Source organism: Apteryx mantelli, chromosome 8, assembly GCF_036417845.1.
Source record: "Apteryx mantelli isolate bAptMan1 chromosome 8, bAptMan1.hap1, whole genome shotgun sequence".
Taxonomy (NCBI): Eukaryota; Metazoa; Chordata; class Aves; order Apterygiformes; family Apterygidae; genus Apteryx; species Apteryx mantelli.
In genome coordinates this window covers 38,704,505-38,728,804 of record NC_089985.1, presented here as the reverse complement: position 1 = coordinate 38,728,804, position 24,300 = coordinate 38,704,505, and the positions used below count along the sequence as shown (strand labels likewise).

At 41.5% G+C, this 24,300-nt stretch overlaps 1 protein-coding gene across 1 annotated transcript in view; it reads right to left on the bottom strand.

Moving 5' to 3' along the window:
- The window catches only part of FGGY (FGGY carbohydrate kinase domain containing), a 312,847-nt gene that overhangs the window by 192,087 nt on the left and 96,460 nt on the right, over positions 1-24,300 (bottom strand). Inside the window, exon 5 of the mRNA XM_067301318.1 lies at positions 4,942-5,079. The gene's annotated coding sequence lies outside the window, so the exon portion shown is untranslated. The remainder of the gene's footprint in view (positions 1-4,941; positions 5,080-24,300) is intronic.

Here is a 24,300-nt window from a genome sequence, read left to right as displayed (position 1 = left end):
GGATTTGGAACAGATTTCAGAATCACAAATCTCTACCATCTGCATCCTCCAAGTCTCTGCTTCCCAACCATCAGCCCTACCTGCCCTGTCTCATTCCATATATGCAATTCTCATATATATACCCATTTACTCTATCATCTGGTGATCTCTGAATTTTGGAGAAGTAATAACTTGCCTGTTTAAAAGAATTTGAAGAATTCACTTTAATTCATGGAACTCCAGAAATTCATGGCTCTCCTTCTTGCTCTGAATTTCTCCTGTGCACTGCTCCCAGTTTTCTTCTCCCAAACACTGCCCTTAGAAGGACTATGGATTCCTACCAGGAGGCACAAACTAGGAGGAGAATGAATCCTTATCTGTGATAGTGTTCAAACTGTATGTAGGCAATGGGAATTAATAAAACTGGAACAGGCTCAGCACTGGCACTTTATGTAGGACAATACGTACCTCCTGAGCTGGGTCATGTACCTAGCACGTCCTTGCTGAAGTGCCAGCTTTGCAGAGGAATGCTGACACTTACAGGGGAGCCTCTATGTACTATAGTAGCGCTGAGGCCTCTGCAAAAAGGCAACAAGGCAGGTTAGCTGGGAGCATATCAAAAATCTATAAATAATGTTCTATAAATGAAGTTCCATAAAAGATCTAAAAATACCAAGAGGGCAGTTTGTCAATTGTTGGGTTTTTTTAATGTTATTTTATTTATTTATGGAGTTCTACTGAATGGAAATGGAATTTTAGAGCCAAACAAGAAAAAAAAAAAAAACCTTCTAATATTCAAACTGCAAGGTGCTGTGTGTTTTTAATGCCCCTGGAAATCAAAGGTGCTAAGCACCCTTCACAGTTGCACAATCTATGCTAATGTTGTTATCTGGAAAGGAAACACTATTTACAATAGTCGTTAGGCACTTGCTAAGTGTTCCAAAAAGACAATTCTTGCTCCCAAGAATTTACAATTTAAATAACAAGGAATTCTTGCAATTTTTTTGTTTCTGCTTCTTGTTATTAATTTTTATGTTTTATAACACTCGATAGTGAAACAAGAGGCTTCAGCCATAGATCTCAAAATAATTCAGCTAAAAATTGTCAGAAGACAAAACGAAGTCTTAGCACGCTGAAGCGATTTACTCAGGCTCACCAGGCAAGGCAGTGGCAGAACCAGAAAGAAGAGCCGAGTCTCTGCCGTCAGCAGCAAAGCCACAGTGACTCTTCAAGTTTCTCCTGTTTTCAACACTGTGAGTTGCGAGAGGGGGAGCTGGGATGGCAGAGGTGACATTAGGACAGGAAATGAGCCAATGCAAGTGTCTTGAACAAGTATTACTTCCTAACACGGGAGCAGGGCAGAGTTTGCTAGCACAATCCTTTAGCTCTCCGCATTAAGTGCTGTAGAGATTTCTGTCAAAGAGGAGGTCAGATAAGGACAATTTTCACATACTGTTTTAGTGTGAAAGCCCACCAGAGCCCTGCCTTTTCTGTGGTACCCCAAGCCTGGATGCCGTAAAACCTCCTCAGTTGCCCAGCGCAGCCAGGCCAGGAAACCAGCCACAGCGCTGGGGTGAGAGCATGTCTGCAGAGCTATCCCGGAGCACAGAATTTGGCTTTCTTAATGCCCAGGGCACTTTGTCCTACACATCCTTTTAAGTCACCGCTTTTGTTTTCAAGTGCAGGAGTCTCCTGAGTCCCCCAAATGTAAAAGTTTTAGAGATCACCAAGACAGAATCTGCCCTGCTTTCAGTGACACCTCTGCCGAATTATGCTCTCGTCTAAGAGGGGAGCAACCTAGCTCTTCCCTGCCCAGACATCCATGCTATGAGAGTGACACACCGCCAGTCACGCTGTTCACACCAACTGTGGCAGTAAACTTTATTTCAACTTTGACATTTCGTTCCTGCACAGTGACTCATGACTGTCTATGATGGTCCGTTTAGGGATGCAAGACTCAAAAGCCAATGCAGAAAAATAAGAATCAAGCTATAGGGATCAGAAAGAGGCATTTGCTCAAATGGAGGCACATCATCATTTTTGCAAACTGTGGGGAGGAAACAATAGACAAGGACAAGTTCCAGTTACTACGTACTTTTACAGAGTGAGACTAGCAAGTTATATTACCCCTTTGCTAGCTGGTGTACTTTTTTTCCAAGAGAAACTTGGGCAAGCAATGAAAAGTTGCATCCCTTCTAACCAGGTCTGAGCTGGTTAGACGTCACCAGGAGAGGTGACGGGTGTCAGCAGCAAACACATTCTGCTTCTGAAGGAGCAATGAAACACACAGGTGCACGGCTCTGTTATCGTCCCCAGCAATCCACTGCGAGGGAGAAGCCAGGATGTCAGACAATCCTCTCCACAGCTCGCCCAGACACAACAGATTTCCCTCCGCCTGTCCCTTCTAAATTTACTAACTGTGTTCTGGATCTATTTATGTAGCTGGTGCTCAGAGAGCATTTGGAAAAAATAATAATTCTTAAAATCCTAAATTAACTTTTTATGTTTGGGTGTCTACTTTGTAGGTATCAAATAAGATATACAAAACCGTGAATCCTTCTTTACAGGTGAAGCTGTGCTCCGAGGTGAAAAACAGCTCACAGGCTTCTCAAAGCAGTAGCTGGTGTCAATCAGAAGAGCTCTCTTGGCTATGGCTGAGCTACCATGACTTCACCACCTGAAGAACAGCCCAGAGTGCCCACATTTGCCCTAAGTTTCCACCTACAGCCATAAAACGCATTACCAAACTCCTGCAACAGAAAATCTGTAAACAGCTAAATGAGTTCATATACGTATCTGCTGACTGGAAAATGTCCAGGTTAATCTACTCAGAAACCAAACTCCTTTCCCTCATCTTGCACCAGAGAATTATTTATTTGCCTAAAGGCACTTTGAGGCAATTGGTATATTTGAAGGCTGGTAATAAGATTGCTATTGATAGTGGTGTGGGGAAGAAAATTGCAGTGGAATGTCAGTAATCCGAGCATTTTTGGACTAGAACAGTGTCCAGATTAATGAACATTGATGCTATTTCAAGGTTGTGTTTGCTAATATTAGTATATAGTCAGACATACCAGAATGCTGCCCTTTTTCTTTTTAAAGCCAAAGTTTTGACTTAAGACAACATGTAGCCATGGCAGCAGGAGTAGCAGAGGTAAGAGGTTACTGTTCAGCTGGCCAAGTCATTTGGATTAGTGAGTTTTGTAATAAAGAGGTTTCACTGTATTTGATTAACTTGTCTTAAGAGCTCTTGATCTTATTTCAAACCACCCAACCATTAACATCTCAGATGAGTCAGTGTGTCTAACCTGAGATTTGCAAGAGAATTTTTGAAAATGCCTGTTTAAGTGGTACAGGAGGTTACTGGTTTGGGGATGAATTTATACTCCTGAAAGGTGTAAAAAAAAGTTACTCTCCAGGATCTGAGTACTTGCCATCAAGTGTAGCCAAACATACCTTATGGTATCACCTTAATATTTATCTAAGAGTGATGATTATATTACTTATTCCAATTTCTAGATGAAATGATTGCACTCATTTTGTGCTCTCCCTGTTTTTCTAAGCTCTAAAAAGGCTCAATAATTGTATTTTATGTATACAGTTTGGAAAGGTCAAACCTAAGCATTTGATGTAAGGAACAAAACCAAATTATTATCCACCAGTGCAAGCCTAGGTACTAAAAGATGGTTAGGTACAATGCTATTCAGGTGATGCTCATCCAAAGTTACATCTTCTGTGCTTCAGTCAGACCACCATGGCAGAGATCATGCTAGTGCTTCCACTATAAACTGGAAATGGGGTTTATAAATGAACCATAAAGCCAAGCAAAAGCTTTGACGAGGACAATATCTAATTCAGCACACTGAGTTGTATCAGAAAAAAGTTAAATTTTAGCACTTAGAGTGTAAATAAGAAATTAGTGATTCAAACTGGATTTTTCACATTTGCGTGAGGAAGGCTGGGAGAAATGACAAATGGTGGGAAGGTCCTGCTCACCCACAAGACCTCTGCTCACATAACCAACCCTCAGGAGGGTTAACCTGGCACGGGAGTGAGCATGCTATGTTCAGGATTTAGAGTGGTTAGGAAAGGGGCGACAGGCTCATGAACATTAGCTCTCTTTTTCTTCCATCTCTCCTCCCCAGATCCTGTCTATAGCTCCATTTGGTTCACCAGTCAAGCCTGACAGAGACCTGTAGTGCAGGAGGATGGGACAGTACTGACCCTTATGCATGGTTTTTTGCTCTTGTGGGATGAAGTGCTGAAATGGAAACATCTTGACCATGCCTAAACTATCTTCCAGAGTTATGCTGGAATACAGGCTCCAGCTTCACACAGCCAGGTGGCGGGACCTCATTGCACCTGTACTTCAGGACAGAGCTTGTGTGGGAGGCGGTCCTCCCCTTTTATTAAGCTTCTCTGTCTGGAGGCCAACTGGCCAGCTGGGTTATGACTAGACACAGCACAAACAGGAGAGATGGAAGAGCAGTCTCACAAATTTTTCCATTTGACACAATCTTTGGAGAAGCCTCAGGCTTTTGATATCATACAAATGTCATAGAGAACCCTGACCTCACTGCAAAACACCTATTTAACAAACCACGACCAATGTATTTCCAGAAGGAATTAGAACAAGAAGATATTCTGCTTTTAACTGAAGTACAGTCAAGATATTAAAGAGTCATAACCTGTGGTACACAAGCTATCACAAAAGCTTTCTTTTCTAAATGGAGAAAAACAACTCTGCCAAAGCTTTGTGTGGTATCAGCAGTCAGAGGGTGACTTTCTGATGATGACCACCATACCAAGATCATATACTACTCTTTCCACAGATTACATTATCCAATCTACATGATATTTATTTGCTACCTACCACTAGTTATTAAATAAATATTTACCTGATAGGCTGGCATCTTCCCAGGCATATAAAAATAACACCAGATGTTAAAGAAAACAACTTACCTACACATTTGACTCAATGATCAGAATGACTGTCTGGTACATAATACGCAGGACTGGGCAGGCTTCTTTAGAGGCAAACGTGGAATTTGGGCGAGTGGAAGACTGTGACTCAAATAAACATTCTAGAGAAGGTAAAAGCTAGAATAAAAGAAGGCAGTAAACAAGCGTAAGAGGAGAATGATACCAGGAAAATCGCAAGTAACTAAGTAACTGATTGCCTTTGCATTTACACAATCTCAGTCATCTCTTCCTTGCAGTTACACACGCATCTTGGTAACGCAGAAAGGCAAAGTGACTGTCAAGTACGGCAGTCTGCTATCATTAAAATAGGTAAACGTACATCTCAAACATAACAGAAAACATCACACTGAATAGTCCTCCAATTTACTAGGTGGCTTTTTTGTTTGTAGAGAGACGTTTATAATAATTTGTGAAACATGAAGTCCTTGGGGTTTCCTGAGCTATTAAATAAATATGAATTGCTTCCCAAATGCTGGGGTAAGGGAAGAGGAATAGATTTCTTTCTACTGCAGTCTATATGGATTTTTATATTACACTAAACTGTCCAGGTGCCCTCTGGTAGTCCCTTAAAAATAATCTCTTACGTTTTTCACATATGATCCTTTCCCCAGATAATTTCATCTTACTACATTTTATACAGATGCAACCAACCCTCCAACCCCAAATTCAAAAGTGATCCTTCATTTTCTTCAACAACGCATTAACTATGGTACAGATGCTCTGCTCTGGGGTCATTTGAATTCTTAAAAAACAAATTACTCACAGTACGTGTTCAGCTCATTATCAACGTGGGAGTAAGGGAGTGAAAATGTACTACTGTTTACCCACATAACAGCTCTGAAACTAGCAGATGTCCCCCACACTGCTGCACTGCTTTTCTTCCATCATGACTCCGAGAAGATAATTTGCAAATAATACTCTATGACCGATTCTGCTAAGATGTAACTTTACACAGTTAAATAGGCCAGTGGCTATTAAGCAGGCATGTATATGTTTGCAGGGCCAAGCCCTGAATTTGGAATTCTACCTTTGAATCAGACTGAATGAAATTCTTCTCCTACTGACTTCAAACTCAGGATTTCACCCCCGGTATTGAAAAACTCTTTCTTCTGCTACTACCAACACCCCCCCCCCACCAGCTGTCCAGTTTGCAATAAATTCCATTAAAACTCTGCTATAAAGCAAAAGGAGTACTGAAAGCTATGTTTATGTTCAATCAATTCAAGTAACAAAGACCCAGAGATCCTCATCTTTTATTGCACAGGTACAATACTGGAGAACTTTTCTAAACAAATCTGGAAAGAGCAACATCTTTTTAGATGGATGACTCCAGAAGAAAAGGGGAAACAAAACAATGGCAGCTTGCTTTGTGATGGTTGAGATGATTGCAATACAACACGCAGACGTGAGAATGCTCTGGAATGGACATTAGTTCTGCCCAGTAGTCTAGCAACATATAACTTATGGTATTTTAAAGACCAAGCTGGTGGAAATGGACAGCATGCAGCTATCACAAGCTAAGTCTTCTTAGTGTTTAGCAGATTTTTCAGAGAGCCTAGGTCGTCTTGAATCACTGGGAGATTCGCCACCTAAAAATCCCTCAGGCATTCTGGAAGGTGAGCCCTTCAACGGTATGCATTTGACAGGAGTTTTGCTTTAATGGCATTACAAACAAATACTGTCCCTATTTAACATTGCAAAATTTCACGTGAGTTTAAAATCTTTCTCTTTAAAAAGACCACTATTTGCAAATAGAAATGGTCTTATTTTTATCCAAAACTAACTAATGTCCTACTAAAAAATGGACCTAGTATTGCTTATTAAAGATCACAGAAGTATGCCTTTTCATAGCAGAAAGGACTCTGTCCTCCCTGTTTCTTAAGGGGTGCACCTAACCTCCTGCCACCTACATTTTCATTGCAGGTGCCCTTGTACCAGTTCCGGACTCCCACTGAATGTTAAACCCCTGAACATAGCAAGATTCCTGCCACTGACTGTAGTTGGCCCAGAAGCTCATTTACAGGCCCAGGGCCCATCCACTGTAGCAGGTCTGCATTTTAGTCATGCTGAGAGACACTGTTAATGCTCCATTATCCCACTCCACAGACTCTGTATCATGAACACCTCTGTGGTGAACATCTCCGGCACCACAGCGAGAGACTTCACAGACCAGGAAAAAAAGCTCCTCTCCAGACGTTGCAGACCTTTGTCCAGGACTGTGCTTTTAAAGCAGGAAGAGCAGCATTTCCCATTTGGTGCATGAAACCATTCTCCTTCCCATGCATTAAGCATGGAGCTTGTGGACATGGAAAGAGATGAATGTTACTCTGAAGTGCTGCGTCTCCCATCTTAGTGCCTTTTAAAAGCTAGCCGAAGACTGTGCTGTTACTGTTCTGCTGCTTTTAAACAGGCCCTTTCATTTTGGTGCCTTGTGCAGGGCTTTTTGTTTTGCCTTTAGCTTCCTTTTGACTTTGATTCTTTTGTGAGACTTTATATCCCCCTTCTAAATGTCCCACCCACTCAGCACCAGTTAAAATGAAAAGATTAGATGTCAGCTGGTCTCCAAGTACGGAATAAAAGAGAACAACAAATTCTACCAAGGGTCTCACTCAGACTGTAAAAATAAAAGATGAGTTTGTATTGGCAAAGGCCTCTCTTGATCTGTTAATATCAAGGAAGACAAAATTATCTGTGTTCTTTGTGAAGCAGCAGTTGTTTTAGTGGGGAAGGAAGCCAAGACAGCTGTTAGATAGTTCAGTGCAAAATACTGACAGTGACACACCAACAACAACACTAGCAGTGAGGGACTCTGCCAAATGGCCAAAACACCAAATATTATTAATACTGCTTTCAAAGGACTTGACAAACTGCAATAATTTAAAATTTTCATACTGAGCGAAAGATACCTCCTCAGCTCATCTTGGCCCACTGTGTTTTAAAAGAAACTGCAGCGAAAGCAGCATAATCTCTCAGATACAAAAGATGCTGTTGAGAACAATTCGGCAGGTCTTGGTCAGGGCTCAAGATTAAGTGGAGAAGCAGCCATCCATGTTTGGTTTGGATGCAGCACTTTTCCCCACTGAGGAAGGAAAGGCTGTGAGATTTCAACAGCTTTCCAGGAGTCCTCAATTTAAGCTACTTGACCAAATGGCTTTGTTCACATGACCTGTAGCATATCCAACCCCATGACAAAGGATTATGAAATGTTTTCCACTTCCTTCAGGCAGGATGAAAGACGGCGTGCATTGTAGTCAGGAACAAACCAGAGGTTTCTGACAGGGACCTTGCTCTCACCATGTCCCCTTTTTCTGGTGACTTGACCTCTGTTGCATGTAATTTTCTCCATTTGTTCTAACTTCCCAGTAAAGGTTTATTTGTAGACCTTCAAGGCTTTCAGATAGAACTAATATCTAAATATAAATATAATTTAATTCTGCTTTCATTCATCCTTTTCATGCATAAGACCAAAACTAAACAGGGTTGCACTGATAAAGCTACATACAAGCTCAACAACAAAGATGTTAGTCAGGAGGCAAAATTTGGCCCATCATCTTATTAAACAGAGCACTATTTCCAAGCACCAGTGTAATGCAAACTCTTGAAGACTGCAGGAAACCTGCACTTTGGCCCTGCTTGGAAGGTTTCATGTCCAGTTTCTCCCCTTCCTGGCCCCTTGTGTCATCTGGAAGGGCTTTCTTTTATTAAACTACACCCTTCTACATGGCACTCTGCTTCTCCCTCCAGCTGCACCTTCAAAGCTTTACTAACTCCAATTACTGTCCAAATTGCATTTATGGAAAAATGTCATTTTCTCTGAGTGCAGAATTACATGTTGGCTGTTTACTTATAGATTTGGATCATAAAAGAATTTAGAGAAAAAAAATAAAGGCCCAGCTTGGCTGTAAGTAACATCCTTTGTCCGGTATCAATGGATGTAATAGAGAATGGAACGTGATCCACTTTTGTAATAAGGAACAAGACCTCACAGTTCTGATAGAAATCAAAGTCTCCCACCCCACCAGCATAAAGCTCCCATTGATACCAGGGGCATGCTCCAAAACAAAATTTGGCCCTAGGACTCCTGAAATGCTTATACTTGTGGAGAAATTATAATGAACACCCAGTCTCATGGCATCAGTGATTCCTGCAAACTTCTTCCCTCCCTCTTTTTATAAGAAGGGACATATCACATCCTAAATTCTGTAACAGATGTTCTTCACAAGGCAAGAATAATTTACAATCAGTGTTTTGTGGGCAGGGAACTATCATGCTTTTCAAGATCCTGGTTTTGCATGTGTATGCAGCTTGCTTGCGGCATGCACAGTCAGTATCAGTGAAAATCCCTGAGATCCTCTAACCTGGAAATGGGAGGTTTCCCAAGACAGAAATGGATTTGACAAACCAAATAAGTAAACAGAAATAATTCTTAGAATCTGAAAGTCAATAGAAATACTTAAACATTCATGGCAAAATTCACTTTCAGTGTATGTTAATTTCAATTGTCAGTTTTATGGCATCATTCAGCAAGGTTTTTAATAAGGGGGCAGTTCTCCTTTACTCATCAGATGAAAGATAACCTTACCAAATGGGAACCTTAAAGAAGGTGCCCAGCGAATCATGGGAGATGAATATAAAGTTGTAGTTCTAACAACATTACCTGACAAAGCCTTTACCATTTATAACTTTTCTGCAATTTCTCTATTTTCAAAAGCTGGATATTATACTGTATTCACACGCAGGTCCAAGTATAAATACTAGTTTCTCTACTGACCCACATACTTGGCCTATATTCAGAGTCTTTTAAGATGCTTCCATTAGCTGCAGAACAGTGTCAGGTATTTCTCCAGTTTAATCTTATTTAGGAAGTCCTGTTTCCCAGACCAAAATAGAACTAAATCAACTGGAGGCTGATTTTTTTTTCCTCCTATCCTCTGTAGAAACATACTCTTCTCCTCACCCCCCTGGCATGGCCACATTTTCAGTTCTTATTTTCAGTTCTCACTGCGTGACTGCCTCCTCTTTGGCTACTCCTCAGTGCTTCTGCTCCCAAACGCACACAGCTTCACTGAACAAGTCCCTCTGCCCACACAGCTGCATTTCAGACTAGCAAATGACTGTTTCTTTGGGAGTAATGGCTCCTTTACCTTTTTTCCAAAAAGAACTTAACTGCTTTTGATATCTATTCTGGATGAAGGACAGCTGTCACCACCTCTGGATTCTGTGAAATATGAAGGAAAGAAGGCTGAAAGAGAAGAAAAGCCATAGCTAATGGGGGAAGAGAGAAAATAAGAATCAAACAGGAAGCTAGGAGAAGCTGAAGCACATGGTTCCACAATTGTTACTTGTGAATATTTCGTAAGTGCATTTACTATATACACTTGACTCATCTGGTCTGTGAAATCTCCAGAACTGGAGAAATCAGAGTAACTGAATTAATCTAAGTACAAAACCTTTTTTGCATGACCCAAATCTTCTGGCCTTTTTCTGGGGAAGTCTTTTATTGGAGCTTTCAGCTGGAGAGAGACTGCAAGAATTTGTGGCTGTGCAGTGTGCAGTTACAATAAATACATAATTCATCATGGAGAGGTTTGTTAAAACCGTTAGGAATAAAATAAATGTCCTTCTTTCCTATTGAAAAGAGATGTCAGCTTTTCTCTTAAGACTACTCAAAGGGCTTGCCAGGCAGAATAGAGGCTTATTACATTAGAAAGCATATAGAGCCCTTTTATGAACTCTGGCTGCAGCCATTCTGTTTGTGAGACTCTTTGTTTCAATTTGTTTTTCAGCAGCTGTATCTGATCTGTATCTTGCACACTTTCATCCTGTGACAAAACACAGCTGCAGAGTGATTAGAAGTTCCTTCATCTGTCCTCCATGTGCATGTTCTCGCAGATGGGACAGGTACCTGTGAGAAGCAGCAAAACCAACTTATGGGTGTTAAATCCACTAAGTAATTTTACCCTGAGTCATGAGGTCTGGCTATCTCTCTGCTCATCTTTCCTGGAAGTATGCATGATAGCATCGTATCAAGAAAGATACTGAAGTTCACCAATATAAAGTGAATATAATTACCGGCAAAATAGAGCGCGTAGGATTGCCACTCCTTGAAAACTGGGTTTTAGGACAGAAATACTCCATTTCAAATGCAGAATGGAAAAGAACAGATCACTGTGTGGTTCATCTAAGCCTTCCAATCTCAAAAATGCAATTCCTTTCCCAGGCTGTTTTCCCTGCCCAGTACTTACCTCCCAAGATCTTCCCAATCACCAACCAGAAGAGACCTGGCTGGTCCCAGATATTTTATATACTCTTGCTGCTAGCTTTTACCTGTGCTTAAAAGCTTTTCACGCATTGTTTTGGTGAAGTACCTGCTGCCTACATAAATGCCTCTGAGCTCTGCCAGTCCACCTTATTGAAAATCACCACCATTATAATATTTTGGTTTCACACATCTGGTCTTCAGAGGCATGTGTCTACAACTATCTCAAGATATCCAATATCAATCACACAGGCATGGATATACCGGCAAGGGGGCTTGAAGGACAGAAACCCTTCCCCTCACTCTGCTCCACTGGCATTGCCCATGTGACAGTTCATGCTGGAAGCCAGTAGCTCCCACCTCCCCCCAGCCATACCACAGCTATAGGAAGCCTTGTGACCACCATTGCCTCTCACATGTGATGCTTGCTGAGCATAAAGTACTTTTGAATAACTATATTTTAACATGTTCCTCTTCTAGCTACAAGAAAACCTCCAATACAATAAAAAGACATTATTGCTGTGGCTAAGGAGAAACAAACCAATCATTAGTGTGTGCCAAATTGTGCTTTTGGCTGAGTCCTTTAATGAAAAAAAAAGCAAAGGAATAAAAACAAAAAATCTGCTTAAAAAACACGGATCCAGCACTGAATTTAGGCACTGAAATCTCCAGAATGGAATGGCAAGACAATGTCTGGGAGAAACAGCTTTTGCGCTATGTCCTGCATACTGGTGTCTCTGAAGGGTGATAGTTTATCCAATAGATTAATTTGGGGTCCAGATCCAAGGCAGAAAATAGGAATGTCCTCATTGAGACAACAGAAAATGGCAGTACATCCAGAGATTTATAATGGCTTTAAAAGGGTGCGCACGAGTACACAAACATGCACAAATTCAAACATGTTTCTTAATACTGAAACATGAACGTCAAGAAACATAACTTATCCAAAATAATTTCAAGCGTCTCCTTGCCTGATTTACAAAGATGTTTCCACAGCTGAAATATTGCAGAGTCTCACCATATAAAATGTGTGCGTAAATTCTCCATTTAGACAAAGCTGCCTCAGAAGAAAATAATATTTATGTAAATGCATCCCCACGTCTTCCCTAGCGGGTGAGATGGGTTTAGAAATCACATAGGGATCCCCACACTGCACTTGTGCTCACCATTTCAGGAGTGCCACCCTTCAGAAGCTGTTTGAGCAGGAAAGGAGATGAGGGTAAATCTAAGTCAGAAAGCAATGCCGTTTGAAAGCTGGATGGGGAGGGGACTGTGGAAGACACCAAGCAGGAACAGGCTGATACTACGCAGTGGGGTTACAATGAGTTCAACGCACCTGGGACACCAAAGAGAAGAAAATGAGGAGCTCAACATATTTTGTTGTTTATCAAATGCAAGATGAGAATCAACAAGAAGTATTTTGCATCTTTCCCAAGCACAGAGGTTCACAGTCTATTCTGCTGCAAAACACCTAGATTTTGCACGGATTTATAGAGTGGCCATTTCAGAACAAGTCTGTCTCAGTACTCCTGTAAGCAAAGCCAGGTAAAACAAATCTATAGGTTATCTAAACCAAAGTTAACTTCAGCAATGGACACATTGGTTTTTCATCTCTTTGTGTGATAACGGCAGTGTCTTCCTCTGTGTTCCTCCTAAAGTATCATTGCCTATCTCCAGGCAACATGGAAAACAGATACAGGAACCCTTTCCCTCACCTTTTGTCCTAAACACATCATTACCCATCATTTCCATCATTTCTTTCCAACTTGACTTTTTAGGCTCTCCAGCCCATATATCATCCTTTGTGGCACTTTATCTAATGGATATGATCTCAATTTCTTTTGTGTGCATAACAACAATCTCTCCTACTATTTTGCCTCCTCTTCCCTATTATGCCATGGACCAGGGAGACACTCTTCCCTGTGGCCAGAGAGAAACACCAGCCTTGCTACCTTGAAGTGAGGGGATGTGACCTGAATAAGCAAAAAGCTGTCCGTAATGAAGGAGGGTTAAGACAATCGCATATCTTCATGGCAATTACTTTGTGTCAATGTAACGAGAAAATATTGCAGGTAATCTCTGCAGGACTGTCACTGACTGTTAATTCTCAGAAAAGAATCGAGACATGAATATCCTCGGATTGCTAGACTTGTCATCTTCCCAAAGTACTCCCTTCTCTTGAAGTTTCCAGTTTCTTGAAGCACCTACTCCTGTTTATAAACGAACTGCTCACCACAAATGGCTTACCCCATACCAATCCTGCAAAAAGATCATTAGATACAGCCACTTCCAAATACTCCCGTGGAGTCCTTCCTGCCACAGGTATTGGTCAAGGGCTGCTGATTTACAAACAGGGAGCTAAGATACACTAATGACTGTGACTCTTACCACTAATTACCACTTATTCAGACACTAATGGACTTCACTGGCCAGCACAAGTCTAATGTAAAAGCCTTTGCAATTTGAAAAGTACCATTTAATTTATTAAACATTGTGGATCTTAGGCACTGATAATAGTAAACATGCCCTCATTTCTCTCCACAATTAAAAAAGGAGTGTCCACAGCAACACCAGCTGCATCTGCCTGGCTGGGTGCGTTTGACCTGGGTTGCACTTACGCATTTTACTGGTATATTTACTTTTAAATTCAAATAAGAATACCAAAAATAGTTGACAAATGAATATCTTATGGTGGATGTAGTTCTCCCAGTCACATTATCGTTAGAATTATTCCCCTCTTCATACGGGAATACCAATCACAATAGTGGTATGAGGCAATACCATAATAAGTGTGCGAGTTATGCTGGGCTAGTATGATATTTGTGCATAGACCATTTTTTAAAGACAGATGCCAGTTTGTTTCCCTGGAGGGGTTACTGAAAGGTAAATCTCCATGACTCTCTGCTGCTGCTCAGCGAGGACAGAGACGGTCCTTTCGAGACTCTGCTACTGATGCAGAAACCCAGCCCGCCCACACCTCTAGCACCTGCATCTCTCCTGGGTGCACGTTACCAGTGATAGCAGGAGGCCTTAGGCCTTGCAGAAATAGTAGAAGCCTCAAGAGAAACCACGGGTTCAGCAAATGAGAACGAAGTCAGTAACATAACCTCGTTCCCTTCCTGTTTTGCACCAGAGACTAATAAAACCATGTCTTCTCTTGGAGATACCAGTCCAAATCCAGGCAGATTGGTAGTGACTTAAAAGCTTTACTAGAGGTAGCCAGAAAATGGAATTTTTATCCCATGCGAAGTTCTGACACTGACATTTGCTTTTTTGCTAAATCAGAAAGAAAAGCATCAAATATTTCACAGAATGGAAATTCTGAGTTATTTTTAGTTTGAAGGCATCAAAATTGCTTCATTAAGAATTTCTATCTGTTAATGTCATAACATTCATATCTATAATTAATCTACAATATTAGAGTAATTTTTAGAAGCTAAACTTTAAAACAAGGAGTCAAAATGAAAGTCTCTACTTCAATCTCAAGTAATATCAATGTTTCCATCGAAAACTTCATCAAGGCGAACTTCCCCCAAAAATTCTAATTCTGCCAAAACAGCATTTCCCAAAAGAAAATTACTCTGCTAAAAAATTGGCTGCCTAGCAGTCTCGACCTCTCTAAAAACAAAGCCAACCAAATCCCACCCACCCCCCGTCGCCGTCGCAACTGCTACCTCTCGCAATTTGATTACAAATCTCAGGACACTCTGTGGTTTTGCTTAAAGCTGTAGGTCCTGGAGTCAGGCTGATCACCCCCTGGCTTGCCTACACGAGAAAGGATTTTCTCGGAAAGAATTTGCTCGGACAGAAATATCAGCAGATCTGTTTTGGCAAACGGCTACGACGGACCCGCGGCTTGTTCCAGCAAGAGTTCCCCAAGCAGAGCAAGCCTTTGACCAAACGGGCTGCTTTGCTGGTAGAAGTCCATTTCCATCACAGCTTCTGTCAGCAGAGCTGTGTTGCTGAGAGGTACGACTTTTTCACACTCTTAATAGACACAGCTGTGTCAGTAGAGCTTTGTAGTGGACATCATAGCTTTCATTTATGTAAGCAAGTGACTCTCTTGCTTTTTGGACCGACTTTTAAACCTATCTAATAATATACTGCGACCTGAGCTCTGACTTTTTTTTCTTGGGGGGGGGGGGGGGGGAGGTTGATAAAATGCACTATTTTAATTAAGAGACCGAAAGAAATCAAATGAAAAAGGAGAGCTCTTGCCACAGACTGACTGAAATATGCTCTGGGAACCGATTAATTGTATATTTAAGGCTAACTTTTTACTTACTGAGCATTTCTTTCCATTTCTACCCATGGATATTCCCCCATGTGTGAGGAACCGGACTGTATCTAGTCATTTACACCCGTGCAAAATGTTCAAAATTATTTGGGCTTGGTAGCCTTTACATTCACTTTATCCACTTTGTGGATAAAGGAAAAAGGAAAAAAAGACGACCTGTCTTGTGCACCAGGTTAGACGGTGGCAGAATAGGAATGGCAAGAACAGAGCACCCGTATTTCTCAAGAGCTCTACTTTTGCAGGGAGGAGGTCTAGGGGAGTATAGAAGTCAGGTAACCGTTTTGTCGAAAAGGAAGTTGTTTCCGGGTCACCAGAAATGCCAAAATTACTCCAAGCTTTCTGCAGTCGTCTTTTCCACTGCAAAGAGCAAAACCTGCCCCGTCAGATGCCAACCAAGCTGTTACTTGTTTTGTTTTGCGTGTTGCTAAGTAACAGGGCTGTTTTTGCTTACTTGCCTCCCTTGGGCTATTTCACAACACTTTGTAATATACACTGCTCTTTTTTGTTGCACATCTGGTTTCGATTTTAAGTTTCAGAACCCCCTCTGAAAACTGAGATATTAGTTTTTCATATCTATCATCTAGACAAAGTGCATCGGTCTGTCAAACTGAGTGCACCGGTGAGACACATTTAACCCTCTCAAGTAACTCTCAAGTTACTCTCCAAAAAACGTTTCATTTGTTGTTGAGTTCAGGAGGTAGAAGTAGTTCAAGTGTTTTGTCTAATTTGCTGTGTGAAATTAGCTGCAACCAACATTAAAGTCTGAGATAAAGATTACCGATTTCTTGAAGACATTAAATTTGGTAGGAAACCATCATGCCTCGCAAATGCTAGCAAAGAAGGAGCAGTGCAGTGATCATCAACCCAAAGATGTTAGACAACTTCTCCCAAAACTTCTAGTCTTTCATTTTCTTTGGAAGCAATCGCCCACAGAAAAGGAGCTAACTAGCACGAAGGAAGCTTTTGCTGCATCTTTGAAAAATGGTGCTGTTGAACGTCAGAACAACACCTCTGGCTTCAGGTAGTTTAGATCCAGGCCTCAACTTGCACAGCATCATCATGGTCAATACAACGCTTGAAGCGTTTTCATGAAGCGTTTCATGTGATCCACACACGAACAAACCGACAGGGATAACAAGTATTCCTGCTCTGCTGATATCTCTAAACCAAAAGGTAAGAACTACCGCAGCCCTTGTGTGAGCCCTCTCCCAAAGACATCCTCCACACTGCAAGCAAAGCTCTGATACAGAGGAGGTGGATGGAGCTGTTTCTTTAGTCTTCACCCATCTGATCTCAGCATCATTAAAGCTGCAATTAAAATTTATACTACTAGGCTAAGGTTACTCAGAAAACTTATACCAAGGACTACATACACTGGACTCCATGCAGAGAAAAGAATCTCTGTCTGCTTTACCCTGATTGCTCTCCTCAAGAGGTATTGCCTCCATGCCCTCCTTAAGCCCCCTGAGTGACTAACTGAGCCTATAAAGCCGCATCTCTACAACTAAAGATCATATTGCTTTTTCATTTTTGGAAGGGATAGAGTCTGTTGTAATCAAATAGTTCTATTCAAATCAAGGTAAGCTGGACCTCAGCTTTTAACATTAGAAAAGCATACAAGCTTTGTACAAGGTTGTTTCTTCACTCTATCCATATCTAAATACATGGCCAGCATTCAAAAACATAATAAAATACATTTAAAATTCTGCTCCCTCTCAATCCCTTCAAACATACTAGTTCCAGTTCCACCTCCCAGTTAGTTGTTAGCTTCCTCTCAAGCTTTCTCAATAGCTGCCTCACAATCCGCTTCCCCCACTTTTCATGAACAAATACTTTAGGGAATCCTCCTTTCTAAATAGGATTCAGGGTCCAACAGGTTTTGCAGCTCCTATGCCAGGCCTGGGCAATCCACTCTTCCAGTCCTGCAAGTTCTAGCATGTGATTCTCCTGGGCAGCACCAGTACCCACAAAGTTTTGTCATGCAGGAGATTTGGAAGAAGTTAGTCTTTCTGATGATCACTGAAACTATCATTTAGAAAAAAATAGCAGATAGAAAAGCCAGATCTACCATCTGCCCTTTCAGTCGGACCAGCTGCAGGCTGCTACAGGCTGTCTGTATTGGAGCTGAGGTAACCAATGGAGGACTTGCAAGTGGGAAGAGTAATGTTTCCCACGGGGCATCCATTTTCTTCAGCAACACCTGACTGAACCCTTTTAACGTAAATCCTCAAGCTTTATCCTGCAAACCTTAAGTGAATATACAATTCAAAGTCTGATTTTCACCTTTCTCCTGAGACTTATCCCCAGAAGTGTTAAACATCCAAGATGAAAAGGTAATTGGAGCCAAGCATGCTCATATCTTCAAAAAACAAAAAAGATCTGAAAAAAACATTCCGAAACTCCCAAGTATCTGTCTCATGGCCTTTCCTAAACAGAAAAATACAGGAGAAAGGTAGCAGAGACACTCTACAGTGGGAGGAACTGTAGGTTTTTAAGACCGCACAGTTTCTAGATCTCACAGATTTCAGAGACCTGCCAAACCAGCAGCCCCCACAAGCATTGTACCAGTGGCTGCCCCTCAACACAGGGCCCCAGCACTGCAGGGCTTCCTTCCTGATAGGGCATTGAAAGCCGCCTTGAAAGCAGCTCCACAGACAGACTAAGGGAAACTTCTGAAGGACAACTAGGTGGTGTACATGGGATCTTCCTTACGCCACCTTCTCCCACCTGCTGCCAAACATAGTGGAAATCTGCAGAATGTGGAGCTCCTTAAGAACAGCATCCAAAGAGCCAAGGACCTGGCAGCAAGTGTTTGTTCCTCTGGTACAGGATTCAGGAGTTGGACTAAGACTGACTGTTATAAGGTTTCTGTGATCCACATGATCACAGGCATCGTGGTCCTGCGGTGCAGTCAAGACTGAGAGCATACAGGAAAAAAAGCCTGAGGAAAAATCTCACATTAAACATACTGTTGGTGTCATCATTCCCCTTTCATAGTTTTTCAGATGCTCTGGGGAAGAACAAAACAAAGGTATTAATAGCGGTAAGCCACATCTTTCCATGTCCTTGCTTCAAATCTAAAACAACTCAGTGCCTACAGCCCTCATATCCAGTTCTCTCCCCCACCCCTTTTTCCTTTGGTGTGGTCAGGCGCTTCCCTCCATGCTCCTCTGTGCCGTCTCTCACCAGTTCAGCCCTGGGATGTCTCAGCCAGCTCCCTCCACCCAGCGAGTCCTGCCCAAAACGCGATCCTCCTGCTGGCGTGAGCTCATTGTGACCTTTCTGCAAAGCACAGCCCTGCTCTCCTCCTCGTGTTCGAAGAGGCTTGTGGAGCAGTGGCTTCTTTTCAGCTTGTTCACTTCATGTTTAACCAATTAATCTCTCTTCCTGCAAGGGAAACAGTACTTGGCACTGTACAGGATTCTGGCTGGATGTACTGGCTTGATGTGATTGATGGATTGTAGGTGAGGAGAGGGTTAAGAATATCATGGAGCTGTGAGGGCATATGAGAGCTTTGTCTGGAAGCAGTTTAAGTAACCTAAGGAGAATCTGATACAGACCAAAGAGACACAAGGACAGATGCATTTAATAGAAGCCTCACTCCAGTCGAGATCTACAGCTGAGACTCATGCAGCAAAATGTGCTGCTTGGAACATACTGTGCTCCAGCCACTACGGCTACAGGCGGAATGGGAGCCAGCGTTATGTGCTGGCGCTGTTAAGTACTGAATGTTCATTTAATGCACACGTTTGGGGAATGTATATTTATGCATACATTTTGGGATGCGGTACATCTCATAGCAAACTTGGACAGCAGTTTGCTCTTCAATCTAAGAATTCATCCATGAAGAAATCCCAGGATTGTGTAGCTAAAAGCACAGCCTGACATGCTGTTCCAGCAGCAACTGAGCCAGGTTAAGAGGTTACCACCTCCAGCCTGCCCACAGCTGTTTATCCACTGCCCCCCATTAGGGGTTACCACCCTTTTCAGTGAGCCAAATAACTGCATGTGCAGCCACTCCCAAATCTGGCTCTGTCAGAATGATCCAGCTTAACTTAAACACTTTTTAGTAAGTTTATTGTTTGGGCTTTTTTGAACTAGATCATCTTGAGAGTGATAGTTTCTTGACTTCGTTCAGCTGCAGCTGGAATAGCATCCCTGACAATGCTCCACTAAAATTATGGCTAAATTGCATCTCTCACTCTCTACGGTCAAAACCTGCAAGACTCATCTAAAGATAACGTGTGTAATATTCACTCCATAAACATTCTTTTGTTCCTTATCTCACTGTTCTCTATGTACTAGTGGAGATTCAATATCTCATGATGAACTGATGAGCTGTGTTTGCAGCAGTCTGTGCTCTTACCTGAGGACACCTAAGATAATCACCACCCTGAGGAAACCATTGCAAAAATCCCCTCCAATGCCATCTGCTTTCAGAGGATTTATACCTTCTCTTAGGTGCAGAATTGCAAGATTCCAGTAAGTCATGGGGGAACTTTAATAGAGAGTGTCAGTGCATTTACACTATTATTATTATTGCTTTACTTCATTTTTAGGTCTTGGCATATGGGACTTAGAAGATTTGTCAAGTTTGGGCCTCATAGAGCTGTGCCAGGAGGCAAAAAAGGTAGTTTGGGGAAACAAAAATATTTGCTTCACTGACCTCTATGTTTGGCTCCTTGGTAGGTTTGATCTGTATTCAGTGCTGTTCATGCACTCTCAGGGAACACGCATAATTCAGGCCAATTGTATGAGATTGGAGTACAAAGAGAAGCCCTGCTTAGGCTCTGACATTTAGCAAGCCAAGAGGTTTGAAAATACAGCCAAGTCAATTGCCTAGCTTGGCTGTACGAACCAAAACACAAGCCTCGCCACTGGAATTGATTATATACACATGAAAAGAAAATACATAAAATGATACATAAGGTTCTTGTAACCTCCAAGAACTGATGCCAGAATATTCTCAATGGCTTGGTCCTTCCTTGGCTCACCACCACAACCGAGCACAGAACTCAGCCGAGGCCATGCTTAAGTTTTCATCTGATTAACTCTTCAGCTCAGGTCAAAGCACCCCTTTTTGCATGCTCTAAGATCTAAGTTTTCCCTCAAGTCCCCAGGGAAAGTATGCTCTAGTAGCTGACTAGATGAATACAGGATTTATAACCCTTAAAACTAGTGCAAAAGGTACTATAGCTGCCCAGGAGAGGGAAGTAAATTGAATTAAATGAGATTAGGAATCTACACAGCAGCATAGCCAGGAGAGTGTCTATGCTAAACAGACAAGCCCCCAAAATACTTCATGAGCCAACCTCAGATAAAAGGCATTTTTCCTATGATACAGATCACATTTATCTCTTAACATGAGTTGGGGTCTTTGACTATGCATTTGTTAGCTTAATTACACTTAATAATTCAGTTAGAAAGTTTAACCCATGCTGACTACCACACTGATTTAAAAAACTAAAACCTGCAAGCACTGAAATGTAACATTTCTTGGGAGAATATGGTCTATTAATAAAATTCTTTCCAATGCAAATATTTGTTCCTTTATGTAGTATCTCACTATTCTCCAGAAAGATAAATTTTCCTCAGTTTGAAATATTTGATACGATTAACATAAAACACTTTGAGGAAGGGCTTGAAAGCAGACATTATTATTTTACCAAATTCTATTATAATAACAGGGACACTCAGCATTTCCCTGGAAATGACCAGAGATAACATGTTAAGCGTTTTCCAGTAACCCTTGTGCCAAGTGTTATTAGAAGCTAACTGAGATGATCACTCTAGAGTTCCTCTGAAAAATGATTCAAGCCTTTATCCATAGACCTCAATTCAAGCCTTTATCCATAGACATAGATGAGTTGCATCATCTAAGTTTGCTTGTGCACAAGCACCTTTCCATTCTGAAACATCAAGTCCCAGTGTTTGAAACAAGTAAAATTTTCCTGGAGGACAGAGAGAAGCAAAGGGTGACCTTGGGAGAACTAGTAATTAGCATGCTACCTTTTGGATAAGGCTTCTAACGCCCAGAGTTTCTTGGTAATAGTCCTAGTCTTAGTCTATCTCTAACAGGAATGATAATGCATGTTAATATTGGCCATTAAGAGCTTGCAAAACTCTACTCACAGTTTGCTGTCCATAGTGTTGGAGTCCAACATTCAGGCATCATCATCTTCTTAGAAACATGCTGCTCTTGTACCAGCTAATCCAGGTAAAATGATCTCATCTATAGGGCTAGACAGGGTGAAGACTTTCATTATAGCCTCTCAGCTGATAATTTGTGTGACTTCAGTCCAAGCTTACTGACTCTTCTTAGGTTTTTCTGCTGTCCTCATCACATCCTCCTTCAGCAGCGAATCAGTGATACACCAACCTGCCACCCAACTGCTCTATGTTGTTGGTGTTGACTTCTCACTCAAAGCTAATTACAAACACTTCTCCTATTTTATTATCTGACAAGGAAAAGTTTTCATTCATCCTCCAATTAAAACTTAATCTGCATTTTAATTAGAACACTGTGACACACATGATGGGGAAGGTGTCACTCACATTGGCCACATCTCCTAGCCCAGAGCCAGTGGTAGAAAGCTATGTATGTTCCTCCAGGAAGTCTCTGCCAGCTCAGGGATACTCCTCTCTGCCCACCAAAAACTATTGACAGGAGTATCAAACTCAAGCCACAGGGCTTCCATCCACCTAGGTACTTCATAGTTGCTTGCTTTAAGCATTTCCTTTCAAAATCTCTCAGCTGAACACGTGAGCAACTGGACAAAACAAGCAGCTTTGATTAAATAAAGAGAATAGTGAGAAAATCAGTCATTGCAGACACAAGCTCCATCCAACAGTGTCCAGGCTTCTGTCTCTCTTCCTTCAAATGCCTCCTTGCAATTAATTTCTTTGTCACTTAAAAGCAAAGCAGACACCACAAGAACCTCCTCTTCACAGCTCTTAAACCATACCCAGGTTGAGCTCTCTTGCAGAGTGCAGCTATACGATGTTCTCGTTACCATTCTTCCTCTCCCAGGTTACTCTTAAGACCATTAATGTGTTATAACTAGTTCAGGTCTCTCAGCACACTCTTCTCAGCCTACAAAGTGGGCATGACCAGACCGAAGTAGGAATGAAAGGCAAAGCTCATCCTGCCCCACCTCAGTGGCCACAAGACGGGAGAAGGCACCAGAAGTGTCTTAAGCGACTGATGCCAGCTGTGGGGTACGGTGACTTGCGGGCCTGGGCTGCAGGGAGGGCTGCCCAGGCATTGCCTCAGGCAAGCCAGGCAGCGCAGTTCCACATGCCGTGTGCTGTGACGTGACAGCAAAAGACTCGGTGGCTCATAACACTAGTTTTAAAAGAACTACCTACAGAAGTGCCATGGTAGGGGATACAGATGGGCTTCCTGGTACTCCATCCAAACACTCTTCTCCTGCAATGTGCGTTATTCCTTCCGTGTTTCAGACAGATTACTGCATTCCTGGGGAAGTATTGAGACTGATCACCAGCTAGATGCAAACCAGTGTGCCACCACTGAAATTAAAACACCCATGCTAATTGACACTATGCTCTGCTCCACAGGTCTACTCACATGAGCAAAGACATACATTTTAATATGTTTATTGGATTTTGTCTTTGGATTGTGGCTTCTTTCAGAATAGGAAACTCACTTCAGCCAGATTCACTGGCTTCTCTGACACTCTTTACACACATTTATCGCTGAAACACTAAAATAATTTACTACTACTTCTGTTACTCCTAAAAGTAATGATATGATAGCAGTCAGTTCCTCTTCAGATTTTAAAAACTCCTGTATTCTGTTAACAGCATACAGTAGAAGTTCAACAGTGCATTCTTACTCTTCTATTTAATATGAGGTTTAGTCCTTTCCAATTTAAAGATATTTCACTTGAAAGTGTTTTTGCCTTATAATAAACAGATAATAAACAGATTCTTGGTTTCTTGTAATAAAAACAGCAAAGGCTATAACTGCAGACTTTTAAAGGGGCACATGGGACTATTCTTTACTTTTACTCTTTGGCTGTGGAATCTATACTCATTAAAAGTGAAATGTTGAGATCTGATTACTGTTAGGACTTTTAAAGTTTGCATTTCTACCCCTCTAAACAGAAGGCAAAATGGGATGATGTGCTTTCACTTTCCATTTTTAGACCTTTTTACTTCCTGTTGCAATGTGGCACCAAAAAAGCAAAATCTGGATTTCCTAGAGTGCAAAGGAACAAGTGACTAACTATGCATATTTCCTTTTAGAAAAATTCTTTGCAACAGGGTTACTTTAGAGATGTAAAATATTTCCAATTGTTTATAAACTACAAATTTTGGCTCTTAAGTGGGAGAAAGGATAGTAAAATGGACCAACACTTTACTTGTACGATCCTGGATCCATGGACAAATCAACACCACAGGTACAATTTTTCTGTACGTGTCCCCCATGGTTTTCATTTGGGACATATGATTTGACTGTGTGATTCAGAGAATGCTGTATTTTAAAGGATATTTGGGAACTCCACTGTCTCCCACAGCTGGGAAAAAAACTCAAATTCCTGTTTCATGAGAAACTGGTATTTCAAAATTTGTTTTTATTCCTAAACAGAACCATAATAATCCAACCAGCCTTCTTAACACAGACACTCTTAACCCAAAATGTTTTTCAGAACAAACTATAAATTTCAAGGTTAACTGGTAACATAAATTGCTGTCAAAGCAATTATTTTTCCAGCAGTTTTTGAGTTTGTCTGATCAGGGTTGCAATGAATTTTGGTAT